General features: G+C 52.1%; 1 protein-coding gene across 2 annotated transcripts in view; it reads right to left on the bottom strand.

The window, feature by feature from the left end:
• The window catches only part of NOS1 (nitric oxide synthase 1), an 833905-nt gene extending 821309 nt beyond the window's left edge, over positions 1-12596 (bottom strand). Inside the window, exon 1 of one of the 2 annotated variants that reach the window (XM_069619207.1) lies at positions 12281-12596. The gene's annotated coding sequence lies outside the window, so the exon portion shown is untranslated. Of the gene's footprint in view, positions 1-9118; positions 9222-12280 lie in introns of those variants that run through there. The other variant, XM_069619208.1, reaches the window with a different exon arrangement.
• Positions 12597-13544: the final 948 nt, after the last annotated feature.

Raw genomic sequence — 13544 nt, 5'->3', positions numbered from 1 at the left:
AGCAACCTTCAATCACAGATTTTATATTAACAGGAGATGGGCTACGCCCAGAGTTCTCATCTTACGCAAACAATGCACTACTGGCACCAAAGTGGATTTTTTAAGGAATCCCAACGTGGACCCCTTTATATTTTAAACAAAACACAATAACTATGCAACCATTTAACATCTCTAACCTGCACCTGGCTTGATCTCCCTCTAAGGATTCCGGTCCATCAGCCCACCTTCCCTGAGATAGGTCACAGGTAGACCCTAAAGGTGGGACAGACGTGACAGGCCTCTCATCCCTAACTGGCAACACCACTGTAGAGGAGGGCCTGGAGATGGCTCCACTGGTTGGTTACGTCCTCCCTGTCCCATTTCACACAAGGGTATGTTTCCATACTAACGGAACCTCTTGTCTAACACCCGCTCCTCTACACTATAAGCCCCCTTCTACATATATAGCTAAATACATATGTATATATATGTATATTCACTGAAAAAACTTTAGTTAAGGTACAGTTAAGTGGCAGAGATTTAATGCAACAAAGCATTTGAAATTCAGCGGATGTGGGAAGTCATGACCAGCTTCACTATGCACATTCCTGTTGATGTCTCCCATTATGCCATGTCCCCCAAAATATCATTTTTATGTCATTGTGAATACCCGTGCTTATAATATATGTGCTCATGGGCTTTGCAACTGGAACGTGCCGAGTTAAGCTTGTCATGACTTGCCCCATCAGCTGAATTTCAAGGGTTTTGTTGCATTAAATCTGCACAACCTTATTGCACCTCAATAAGGTTTTTTTCAGTGAATTTCAAAGGCTTTGTTATACCATAGTACATTCAAAGGACTGGCCATGGCCTTAGGCTGTGGCCACTGTGCATGTTGCACCAGTAGGATTTCATTAGGGCCCACTAGCCATGGCACTGTGCATGTTCCACCTATGGGTTTCCGTGTGGCCCACTAGCCATGGCCAGTGGCCACAGTGGGCCTTCTCACAATAGGTTTCTTTATTGCCCAGTAGTCACGACCTTCGGCCGTGGCATGTGGTGCCAATAAGATTTCTTTAAGGCCCACTAGCCATGGCCTTTGGGCATGTACAGTGGCCACAGCCATCCACTATAGGTTTCCTTGGGGCCCACTAGCCATGGCCTTTGGCCGTGGCCACTGTACATGTTCCACCTATCAGTTTCCGTGGGGTCCACTAGCTACAGTGTTGGACCATGGCCAGTGTCTGTAGGCCGTGCCCACTGTACATGTTGCACTAGTAGGTTTCTTTGGGGCCTACTGGCTAGGGCCACTGGCACAAAGACCTAGTAGATGTGATCACAAAAGATGTCCCCTCATTTATATTCCCCCCAGTTGCCATTACACCGATAATTATCATGGTAATTATCGCTGTAATTACCATGATAATCTAAAAATAATTATCGCAGATTAGTGCAGTCCCTTTGCCATAAAATAAATGGGCCACCATTGCTGCTGTAATTATTGTGGTAATCTACATTACCGTGATGTTACCTCGATAATGCGAAAACCATTCGTACTGCAACTGGCTCCCCAGAGCACCTCCAACTCCCCAACTTCGAATGGTGTTCTTTCCTACTCCCCACCTCTAACCCTACACCATTGCATCCTTTTTCCTCCTCCAAATAGCTTTTTTTCCTACTTTCCGTTTTCACATTACCCCAGTTATTACCGCAGTAATCGCTCACAGTGCAAAACTATTGGCGGCTTTTTAATCTGAAAACCCTTTCTCCTGCAAAGCACCATGGGAGATATAGCTATAATTTTGAGAGAAGGGTACACCCCCTTCTCGATCAAATAGTTTAGTCAACACTTTGTGCCCAAGCTGTTTCATACCTGGTCCAATTCCATCCAATAGTTTTTGCTCTGCGGTCTGCAGAAATCTGGACCTTTTCTCTATGGGGAAATTAATGGGAGTAGGCCGTAAAACATCTTTTTTTCTTTCTTGGCTTTTACCAAGGTTTCCAGCTCAAGCGGGAGTGGTAGTAAGAGGGTCATGGGTGGTGTTTGGTGACAAACTGTTTGCAAAGTATCAGCCAAATCCATCATGCAAGTCACAAAAGTCTTAGCAATTCAATTATCGGTTTTCCTTTGGATCTTGATACTCATCTATAGTTCGGGGACCCCAGCACTGTAATGTATATACTTAAAAAACTATACAAACAACTATAACTCTATAACTAATCACAAACATGATATAATTATACGCATTTCAACAATATATAGTCCAAACGAATATCCACATTCTCTACAGGGGTGTGGCTGCTGAAGTCAGCCACAGCCAGAGCGCTATACAGTAATTTGTCTCTTTTTTACTGTGCAGTATGAATTGGGGGAGGAGCCTGCCCCATTATATGGTTAATGGGCTGGCCCGCCCCAGGCACTGTTCCCCCTCTTGCAGCAGCCCATCCACCATGTGGGGCAATAGATCACCACAGACTGGCCCTGCTCCTCTTGCCAGTCCTACACCGGCTCCATTCCCTGGGGGGCTGCTGTTTGCACCAGCACCACGCAGCCCGCACCCTTTCAGTGTTCTTGGTGGCACTGCAACCCCCAGGGCGAGCTGTGTTCACTGCCACCATGCTGGTGTGCAAATCCCATCGTCAGGTGGCCCCGTCCACCACCTGGGGCACCAGCATCACCACCACGCTGTACGGGACGTTCTCTTTTCTGGCGGGATCATGTTTGATATGGGGACGCGGTCTTCACCTGCACACACTTTCAGGAGGCTGGGCCTGCACCCTCCCTCTTCCACATCTGCGCACCACATGAGGACAGGGCACCCCGGGACTTGGATTCTTTACTGACCTGTCCATCTGGCACCCACTATGAACCTCCCTTCGTCACTTGCTCCTGGCCATTCCTCTGGCATTCTCTGCCCGGGAGGGGTTCTCTTCTCAGCCCACCCCATCTGGCCCCGGTGCGAGCCAACAGGGGTGAGGCGTTGCTTGGGGGGGGCCTTAGCGAGCTATAGCCCTGGGTCTTTAGGTTGTAGCTCTGGATAGAATCTCAGGGGCTACAACGAAAAGGATATCTAGCCCCGTGTCCCGACAGTCCCAACATTAGCGTAGTCCCGGATCTTTTCCAGACCTAACAACACGCCACTATGGCCACGCCGCTCTGCACATCCGGCCCAGGCTGGGTGGCTCGGACCTTCTCCCAAGGTCGCCCCTCACATTCTTCCAGAAGTCTACTGGGCCCAACGGGTCTGGTCCCTGGGTAGGCCAACAGCTCCACAAGCCCCATGGAGATCGGCCTGCTCCGAGCAAGCAGCCTGGACTGCAGCTTTTATATGCAGCACAGTTGTAGAAGGTTTCCTAGCCCTGAGGGGTCCACTCAAGGCCACAGCTATCGAGGGAGTTGTTTGTCTCTGCTTCCTGATTCCTCTCTTTACTCCTCTATCCCCTGCCCAGTCCACTCCTGGACAGGTGAGGCTCTGTCCAATGTTTTTCTTCTTCCCTTTTTACATTCCACCCAGCCCCATGGTGAGGTTGGATGGTTCAGTCCATAAGAAACCGGTACGTCAATATAGTGCACACACGCATAAACGCACAACACATACAATGCTACTCCACCCTGGTGTCCGTGTGTTTATTTCTTTATTTTTCCCTGGGGGGCAAGCATGCCGCCCCCACCTACCCAGGCTACATATGGGACAGCAGATAACCGAAAGCTGAGATCCAAGGGAGCCGTGTACGTGGAGTCCACAGAATCAAGAACTGCTCCGCAAGGACAAAACCACACCAGGAAGTGTTTACTGAGGAAATATTGGCATAAAGAGTCGAATTTTAAGGAGATGGCATAATCAACAGTGCTTCTCTGAAGAGGGCATACAATCAGGATAAGCACTTTGCCTGACCTCGAAGGACAGCACGTTATCCAGAGCTGTTCCCTAAAAATAGCACAGAAACAGGAACTTCTCTCCAATAACAGAACAAAATCAGAGCCAGTGCTCTAGGGAAAGCATGGAATCAGAAGCTAAGCTCTAAAAACAAACAGCATCATTGCATGCTGAATTCGATTGATGGCAGAGAATCAGGAGTTTGCCCCTAAGAATTGAATGAATGTTATGAACAGCACAGAACTGGAAGGTTGGTTCTAAGGACAGCACGGAATTCGAATCCAAACTGTGAAATCAACCCAGAATCAGCGAACAAGCTCTAAGGACAGCACAGAATTTGGAATTTGCCTGTGAGAAGAGTGGTATGCCCAACGCTAAGCTCGAATAACATCAGAGGAGAAGAGGCTGAACTCTATGGACAGCACAGAATCTGACGCAGTGCTCAAAAGAGCGCACACAAGATCTAAGGGGCAACAAAGAGCGGGCTACATATTCCCACGCAGAACACAATGGACCTTTGGGGATGCAGGAGTGCAAGATTTGCCTGAACACATTGGGCCTCATTACGACCCTGGCGGAAATCGTGGCGCCAAATGCACCATGGAGCACGGCGGAAAGCTGCCGATAGCGCCATGGGGGTTGGCGGATTTACCGCCCCATTCCGACCTTGGCGGGGCGGTAAATCCCCATTCCCCATTTTACCCTTCCCCATTCCCATTTTTGCCCCATAGGGTATAATGGGAGTGGGGAAGGCGTTAATTACGCCACCGTAAAATACGGTGGCGTAATTAACAACAAGGTCCCGTAGCGCCATGGATTTCTCCGCCCGGAAAAACCAGGCGGAAAACGCTCCATGGCGCTACGGGAACTCGTAGTGGGGCGGACGGGTCCGCCGCGAATACCGCTGGCGTAAACCCACTCCGCCAGGGTCGTAATGAGGCCCATTGTGTGCGACAGACCATGGAGAAATCGCAGGGAACTTTAGGGCTCACCAGAGCCTCCAAACCACAGGAAATCCAATGTGGGGGCAGGATGATCACCCACATGTGTCTTAAATTGAGTAATGTAGACTCCTAGAACCTAAGTGAGAACATGTTTGAAGAGATCCATGGAAGCGTTGTTACTTCTACGCGCCTTCCCTTTCTAATCGGATCTGATGTTCCTGAAAGCCGGTTGGCCTCTGAATGTTGTAATTGATCACCAATCTCTACCCTGAAACATATCTCTACTTGCCCCTTCCTGCTTCATCCGATCAGCCATGACGCGCAGCCAGGAGACGCGCATCCTCTCCCAACCTGGACCTCACAAGGGATGCAAGTGCCCCGCGCCACGCAATAGCCACTGCACGGATTTCACCTGTCGCTATGGCCGGTGCAAGCACTTAAATCGTCCGACTCACATCATTTCTATTAATGTGGTACCTATCTGTCTCTGGATCGGGTACTTCTGTGTCTGCAATGGGGGTACTTCCGTTATTCTCTCTCTCTGTCACTTCTGCAGGTTCTGTTCCTTTTATGCCTCTGGCAATTGGAATGTGACCTCACTCTAGCTTCTAGAGCAACCTACTTACCCCATCTCAGCTTCTCCCCCTCACTTACAATCCCAACCCCCCCCCCCGTGCTTTGTCCCCTCTCTCTGACTCTGGAAGCAGTAGTTTGCTCTAGATGTAGCACATTACAAAACTCCAAGAAAGGTTACCAAACAAATAAATAACCCCCGATGATGGAGACTGGCTGTTAGGACAGCAGAGACTCGGGAACTGGGCATTAATGGATAGAACATTGTTAGGAGCAGAGTTCTAAGGACAGTAGAGTATCGGGAACTGCCCAGATTCAGTAGTAGATTGTGGGGATGGCACAGAATCACGAGCTGAACTCTAAGAGCAACTCAGAACCAGGGGTGGGGCTGAAATGACAGCACAGAGTCGCTGCCAGCTCAGCGTGGATTCCGGAGCGGGCCCTTGGAACCCCACACAAGCACCCGCTCAGCTGTAGGTATAGTAGCGAACCTGGAGCTGAGCTGCGCTGTAAACACATCACATATGATGGGGCGCGCTAGAGAGATTCCGTCTGGAAGGGCAGCACAAGTTCAGCAGCCGGGCTTTAGAGACAGCAGAGAATGGGGAGCTGTGCTATGATGGCACAGAATCAGAGGTTGTGGTCTAAGGACAGATTAGAGCCATGAGTGGGAAGCTAAACTCAGAGATTTTGGAGTGGGCTCCTGGGACAGAGGAGCTTTAAGGACGGCAGACAATCGGGACCGAAGCAAATCTAGAGCTCGGCTCTATAGACAGCACAGTCAGGTAAGGTCGGCATAGATCTGGGAGCATGCGCTATAACTGCGCTCGCTCGGCAGTTCAGCACCATGGACAGCGGAGAATCAAGACCCGCGCTCTAAACGGCAGAGAATAAGCCAGGCTCTGGGGGTAGCACGGGGTCAGGAGATGTGCGCTATTGTCCCCACTCTAGAAACAAGGCACAAACAGGAACTGAGCTCTAAAGGACAGCAAAGGAGTCCGGAGCGGGGCTGCAAGGTCAGCATAGATCTGGCTGGGAGCCTGGCGCTAAAACAGCGCACGCCCGGCGGTTCAGCACCATGGACAGCGGAGAATCGAGACCCGCGCAGAAGCCAGGGGATGTGCAGTGCAGTAATGTCCCTACTCTAAAACAAAAAAAGACTGACAAAATCAGGAACTGAATTCCAAGGACAGCAACGAATAAGGTGCCGAACTCAAGAGGTCGTAGAATCAAGACGGAGTCAACAGGATGCTCTTGACACTGCAGGGCGTCAGGAGGAGGGGTCTCCAATGACTGCACCGGGGCTGTAAAGTCAGTTCAAATTGAGGAGTAGGACTCGGAGGTCATGACAGCTAAATAAAGGGGCTCGAAAGTCAGCACAGATTCAAAAGTGGAGTAAAAGGATAGTGCATTTTAAGCAGCAGGGCTTTAAATTCAGCGGCTCTAGGGTCACCGCCGTTTATGGAGCGCGGTTCGAAGGACAGCTGAACATCGGGAGTGAGGATTCTGGGACAGCACAGAGTGGGGGTCTAAGCCCGGCAGATAGTGTTCGTGCCTTCTGCCTCGCAGGGCAGGCGAGCGCAGTTCTGGGATGCCTTGGGCTGTTGCTCCGGAGATCTGGGCAGCTAACATAGAGCCAAGGCGACAATCACTTGCTGGGGAAAACTGCCGGCAGGGATTCATGTGAAAGTTTAAGCCTGCGAGGCTGATCGGAGCCACTTCCCAAAGAACCGAGGGGCGTCCTGCATCACTTCTAAGACCGAGGCTGGGACCCCTGCCTGGCCGTCCTCCTCGGCATCCACCTAGCGCACAGGGGCCAGATTACAGAAACGTTGCGCCAAGGCAAGGGCAAAGTTGCACGGTATTAGCACTGTGACCTTCAAACAATTCAAATAAAAGTAACATTGTGGAGCGCCTATCAAAAAAAGTGTTTGGAATTTTTCTTTGCGGTATTAGCACTAGGACAAAGTTTGCCCTATTTTTAAAAACAGTGGCACTCTCTAGAAAACTACTGCACCATTGCAAGGCAGGTTGGCAAATTAAAAGCACCAGGGCAAAAATTGCCCTAGTACAAAAAAGATGCATTTCTACTGCATTTTTGCACCAGGGCAAAGTTTGCCCTAGTGCTAATACGGAATGGTATTAGCACTAGGGCAAACTCTGCCCTGATGCAAAAATGCATTAAAAAGTATCTATTTTGCACTAGGGTTATTTTTGCCCTGGTGCTTTTAATATGCTAAACTGCCCTTGTCATGGTGCAGTAGTTTTCTAGTGTGTGCCACTGTTCTTAAAAATAGGGCAAACTTTGCCCTAGTGCTAATACCGTGTAACTTTGCACTTAAACCGGTGCAAAATTTCTGTAATCTTGCCCCAAATCGGTGTGTCCGTACACCCAGCGCTGTGTGTATCCGCACGGTCCACACCTGCCCGGTGGTGAGCGTCACTCACTTCGCAGCGCAGCCCGACAGCGCAATCTGCGCTCTACACCCGCGAGGGCGCAGCGTCACCCGAGCGGTCTAACCATGCGAGCATTGGAGGGCGCCCAGTGCTAGGAGCATTACACGGAGAGATAGTGCCGAGTGATAAAAGACCAAAAAGTCGAGACATAACAATACGTCTGTCCAAAGATAAGAATCCTACCAACTAAAAATGCCGCCATTAATTGAAAATTAACCATGAGCGATGAATCCGAAGGTTGGCCAGTATGTACAAGTCACCAGAACCACGGGACGTCATAAGTGGACCGTATTACACGTTACCCACTATGTATTTTTATGTTAAACAAAAACAAATAATGGATTCTGACTGGTTGAGATCTGTAATTGAAGGAAATGATGTAAGCATGTATTTCCAATATACCCACACACGCGTTTCTAAACGCATACACATGCACGCACAGGCACACGCTGTACATATACAGGCATATTTAAAGTATTTCCATATCCGCATACCCTTGAGGGAAAGGTGCGTCGGTGATGTAAGCGCACTTGGTGTAGATCTGCGTAATGTCTACATTCATAGGTTCGAATCTTGCCAGGGCCAATTCAGCCCTCGTTGTACCTCAGGGCACACGGTGCACCTTGTGAGGTGTGTCCCACATATTGTTGCAGCGTTTAAAAGCAGGAGGAAGCCATCATTCGGCGCTACACGTTGTTTTGCTGTATACGAACGGCTACAAACCGCACCCATGCACATATATTTGGCTGGGTATATAAACGCACATCCAAACACCTCAATGCCAAGAGAGGTAGTACTTTAAATGCGGTAGGGGGTGTTTTTTAAACAAGCAAACTGCAAATCAAGGGAAAACACAAACACCTGCCAGTGCTTACATTGCAATTCCTCACATTTCCCATTTTCCGATCGTCCCACTTGCTTTAATGAAAGTCTATGGACCCCCCCCCCCGCCCCCATCCCCGTCCACTGCCACACCAAGAGCTATTTGAAATAAGGTCTGACAGCTCAAGTGCTCACAAGGCTGAGGGGGTGGGGGGGGGTTGAGGTCGGGGCAGAATGGGTGCCTCGGTATGGGGTAGACACCCACATGATTGGCACGGGCAGCTGGTGGAGTCAGTGGCATGTACTCCTCTGTGTAAGCGGGTAGATGGCGATGGAGGTCAATGGCATGCCCTGGGCCAAGTGAGTGGAAGGGTATTGAACCGCCCCCGCCAAGGTCAGGGAGCATGGGGTGGTGGCGGTGCAGGGGGGGCTCTTCTGCGCGGTGTTTCAGGCTACGGTACTTACCTCTTTCATAGTTGCTCCTAGACCTGGGTACAGCGTATGGAGATGCCCGGACAAATGTGCCGCCAAACATCCAGAATTGGCAGAGTACCCTCTCTAGCGCCGTATACAGCCAAGATTAAATGTGGCACTAGGAATCTTCCTTCGCAACACACCCCAATGATCACACCCCTTTCGGACGTATCCACCCCTTGCGCAGAACTATGAGATGCGCCAAACAGGAATAACACACCCATGCTAGCACAACCCACCCGCCCCTGCATCCCCCCTCCCCCCTCCCTGTGGCCGTCGGAACTATTCCCCCAGCCGGTTAAGGATCGGATACCCTGGTTGGGGCACAGTACGCTACTCAACAGACACGCCTGGTTCCTCTGACAATAATAGCAGGGGATATGGCCCAGTGTGGTGGCTCAGTGGGTGTCATGCTGGGCCCTGCACCTCATTCAGGGTTAACCCCGAGGGTCGCAGGGGATATGGCCCAGTGTGGTGGCTCAGTGGGTGTCATGCTGGGCCCTGCACCTCATTCAGGGTTAACCCCGAGGGTCGCTCTTTGAGTGCGGAGCTGGGTCCAATACCTAATTCTGTATTTTCCATGTTCTTTGCTGAGGTTCCAGTACCTCATGCTTGGGTAGTCCCTTACTCTGCGGGTGCAGTGTTAGGCACGGTACTGCATTCAGGCTTTTAGTCTCTCTGCTCGGTGAGTGCGGAGCTGGGTCCAGTAACTAATTCTGAATTAGCCTTATTCTTTGCTCAGTGAGCACAGATTGGGGTCCGGTACCAAATGCTGGGTTAGTTCCCTACTCTGCGTATGCAGTGTTAGGCGCAGTTCCCCATTCAGGGTGAGTCCATGTCTTTGCTCAGTGAGTGCAGGACCATGGCGTTAAAGTGAGAGGCGGGCTGGACTCAACCCCTCTTCCAGGGTTGCTGCTTGCATTCCTCCTAAGTTGGTATGTGGGGTTGGAACCTGCCCCTCCTCATCCAGGGTTAGTTGGGGGTTCACCCGCTGACTTTGGAGCTTAAGTTTATAGTTCACAGTCCGGGATCGTCCCGCGCTTGCCTCCGTGAGTGCGGAGGCGGGTCCTGCACGTCCCTCCATCACGGATTCTCCCGGTAGGCACCTTGAGTGCCGGAAAGAGCCCCGCGCCACACCCGTGGGTGGCCCGGCTTCGCTGTGTGGGCGCAGGGTGAGGAACGTGCTTCATTCGTGGTCAGGCTAGTTTTTCTCCTGGTTTGGGTGCGGTGCAGGAACCGTACTCGCCCCTCAATGGAGAGGAAGTCGAGCCGGGCGTTGCTCCTAACTGGAGCCCTGCCAAACGGCGGCTCAATACAATACTGGAGGTGCGGGGTTCACTTCGTGCAGGGGCACTGCCGAGCTCTGAGGGCGGACTAGCACTCACCATCCAGACTCTGTCCCTGCTTACACCCCAATGCCAGTGCTGGGGAACAGGTCTCGAATACCCCCACCAGCTGTGAGTGGCACCCCACTGATGCCACCTTTACTCTTTCCGTGAGTGTGGAGTTAGGTTGTCTGTACCTCTTCTTTCGTGGCTATACCCTTTCAGTATACATGGGTTGGGTTGCTGACCCCACTGATCTCAGCTGTGGGTGTGTTTCCTACATGTGACTGGGTCCTGTACTACACTGATCCTGGCTGTACTCTCTCTGCATGAGACACCGGGTCCTGTACCTCGTAGACCCTGGCTGTACTCTCTCGGCGTGTGACTCTGGGTCCTGTACGTCACTGATCCTGGCTGTACTCTCTCTACATGAGACGCTGGGTCCTGTACCTCGTAGACCCTGGCTGTACTCTCTTCGCGCGTGACTCTCGGTCCTGCACTTCACTGATCCTCACTGTACTCTTTGCATGTGACTCTGGGTCCTGCACTTCCCTGGTCCTGGCTGTACTCTCTCTATATGGGACTCCGAGTCCCGTACCTCGTAGATCCCGGATGTACTCTCTCTGCATGTGACTCTGGGTCCTGTCTGTACTCTCTCTACATGACACTCTTGGTCCCGTACCGCGTAGATCCTGGCTGTACTCTCTCCGTATGTGACGCTGTGTGCTGTAATTCACTGATCCTGGCTGTACTCTCCCTGGATGAGACTCTGGGTCCTGTACTTTACTGATCAGGGGTGTACTATCTATGCAAGCGACTCTGTCTGTGTCCTGCAGTTCACTGATCCTGGCTGCACTCTGTATGCACGCTACTCTGGGTCCTGCACTTCACTGATCCAGGGTGTATTCTCTATGCATGTGTCTCTGGGTCCTACACTTCACTGATCCTGGGTGTACTCTCTATGCATGTGACTGATCCTGGCTGTACTCTCCCTGGATGCGACTCTGGGTCCTGTACTTTACTGATCATTGGTGTACTATCTATGCAAGCGACTCTGTCTGTGTCCTGCAGTTCACTGATCCTGGCTGCACTCTGTATGCACGTGACTCTGGGTCATGCACTTCCCTGATCCTGGCTGTACTCTCTGTACACGAGACTCTGGGTCCTGTACCTCGTAGATCCGGCTGTACTCTCACCGCATGTGGTGACGCTGGGTCCTGTACTTCACGGATCCTGGATGTATTCGTGTATGGAATAGGTCTGTGGATCCGGTACCCCACTCGCCCTGCTGTAGAAGCACTCTTTATGTGGGCGCTGCATTTGCATTGGGTTCCGTGCTCCTGCACTGCACTGTACTCTTTGCAGGGCGGATACTACGTGCACTCTTCCTTTGCATGTGCTGCTGAGGGCTGCCTATCGCTGCACTCTTTTTAAGTGTGCCTCCGAGTTCTCACTCTGGCAGATCCTGGTTGCTCTCTTTCTGTGGGTGGGTGCCACCGCCTCCTGTCTCTCGCGGACCCAGCCAGCACTCTTTCAGTGAGTGTGCCCCGACTCTCACGGATCCGGGCAGCACTCTTTCAGTGAGTGTGCCCCGACTCTCACGGATCCGGGCAGCACTCTTTCAGTGAGAGTGCCACCGAGTCCTGTAGCGCGCAGATACTGGCTGCGCCCTTTGAGTGAGTGTCACTGAGTGCTGTCCCTTACCGATCCTGGTTGCACTCTTTCTATGGCTGGTACCTCACATAGGGTTACCCGTGGCCCCCCTCCTGCCCCCTCCCCACTGCTAAACTCACCCAAACCCCAGAGTGGAGGTGCGGGCTGCACTTACCTCCTGCAGCTGGCCGTGCGCTCCCGTACTGCTGCTTCAAGCGGGGGCTCTGCTGCTCTCCCCCCTCTCCAGAGTCTGATGAATAAGTAGGCTGGCTCCCCCCTCCCCTCTCCGAGTCCAGGCGCTCCCACCCCTGAGTACCTCTGCTCCGGCAGGCTGTGGAGCTATGTGTGGACAGGAGGCGCCTCGCAGAGTATGAGGCGGCTCTCTTCCGGAGAGCCGCTTTATCCTCCCCCCCCTCCCCTGACGTCCAGGGCAGGGTGCTGGTGGGTGTGGGGCGAGCCCTCATTTGGAGCCGCTCTGTGCAGCCGCACACTTGCATCTTTCATGCAACGCAATGTATGGCACCCCGGCAGGTTATACATGCACCTTTGCCATTCGATATGTTGCTTTTCATTCGTCGTACTTTTGCATGTTCAATGTTAACACATGCGGCACAGCGCCTCGAAGCCTCAGCCTGGTGCACGCTGCGAAGCATGTTGTGCATTATTAAAAACGAACGGAGACACTGCCACTTCGTCTCCCGTCCTCGCTGGGGCCGCCCACGGGGGCAATTGGAGCGGGCTTCCAGAGGATGGTGGAGGGCGCGGGGGATTTCGGATGCCTTTTTATCCGCCTTGCCGAAGCGGCAGGCTGGCATTTCTTGGGTTAAAAAGTTAAGCATCAGATGGCATGAACTGCACGGCGGAAGCAGACGCGGAAGAGAGACCGCGATCTTCACGGGCAGGTGGGCATAAGGGCCCCTTTCCGCAGCATAAAGGATGGCGATGGGTTATCAAACTTGGCTGCCAGTGCATTTTGCCCACAGAGGCTGCCAGTGCATTGTACCCACACAGGCTCATGTTTTAGCTTGAAAGGGCGGGATGAGCACGCGCCACACCCCTCTTTGAATGTGTGCTCTTTCCTGCAGGCACCCCAGCCAGAGCACCTGGCCTCGTCTTCCCCAGTTTTTCCAGAAAACAGGTGGCACTGAGTTAGTGTTACTCCCTCCCTATACCCATGGAGTTTTTTTGCGCCCACTACGTTGGTAGCAGCGGGCAGCTCTGCCGCTACGTTTTATCACTGCCTTCCAGCCGCTGGAAGTTCAGCGGAGACACCCACCTACCTCCCCTCCCCCCAACCCCGTCCCCTGTGGGAAAGGATAAACGCAAGGCCTGCGCCCTACCTTGACACCTCTGCCGGGATCCTCTCCCTTCCCACTGGTACTGTGGTCATCAATTGTACTCACCCTTGCCTGGCGCTGGGAAAGAAGGCAACACACACC

The sequence above is a fragment of the Ambystoma mexicanum genome, chromosome 10 (assembly GCF_040938575.1).
Source record: "Ambystoma mexicanum isolate Mex_15411 chromosome 10, UKY_AmexF1_1, whole genome shotgun sequence".
NCBI classification, from domain to species: Eukaryota; Metazoa; Chordata; class Amphibia; order Caudata; family Ambystomatidae; genus Ambystoma; species Ambystoma mexicanum.
The sequence above is the reverse complement of the archived record's forward strand: the minus strand, read 5'-3'. Positions and strand labels throughout refer to the sequence as shown.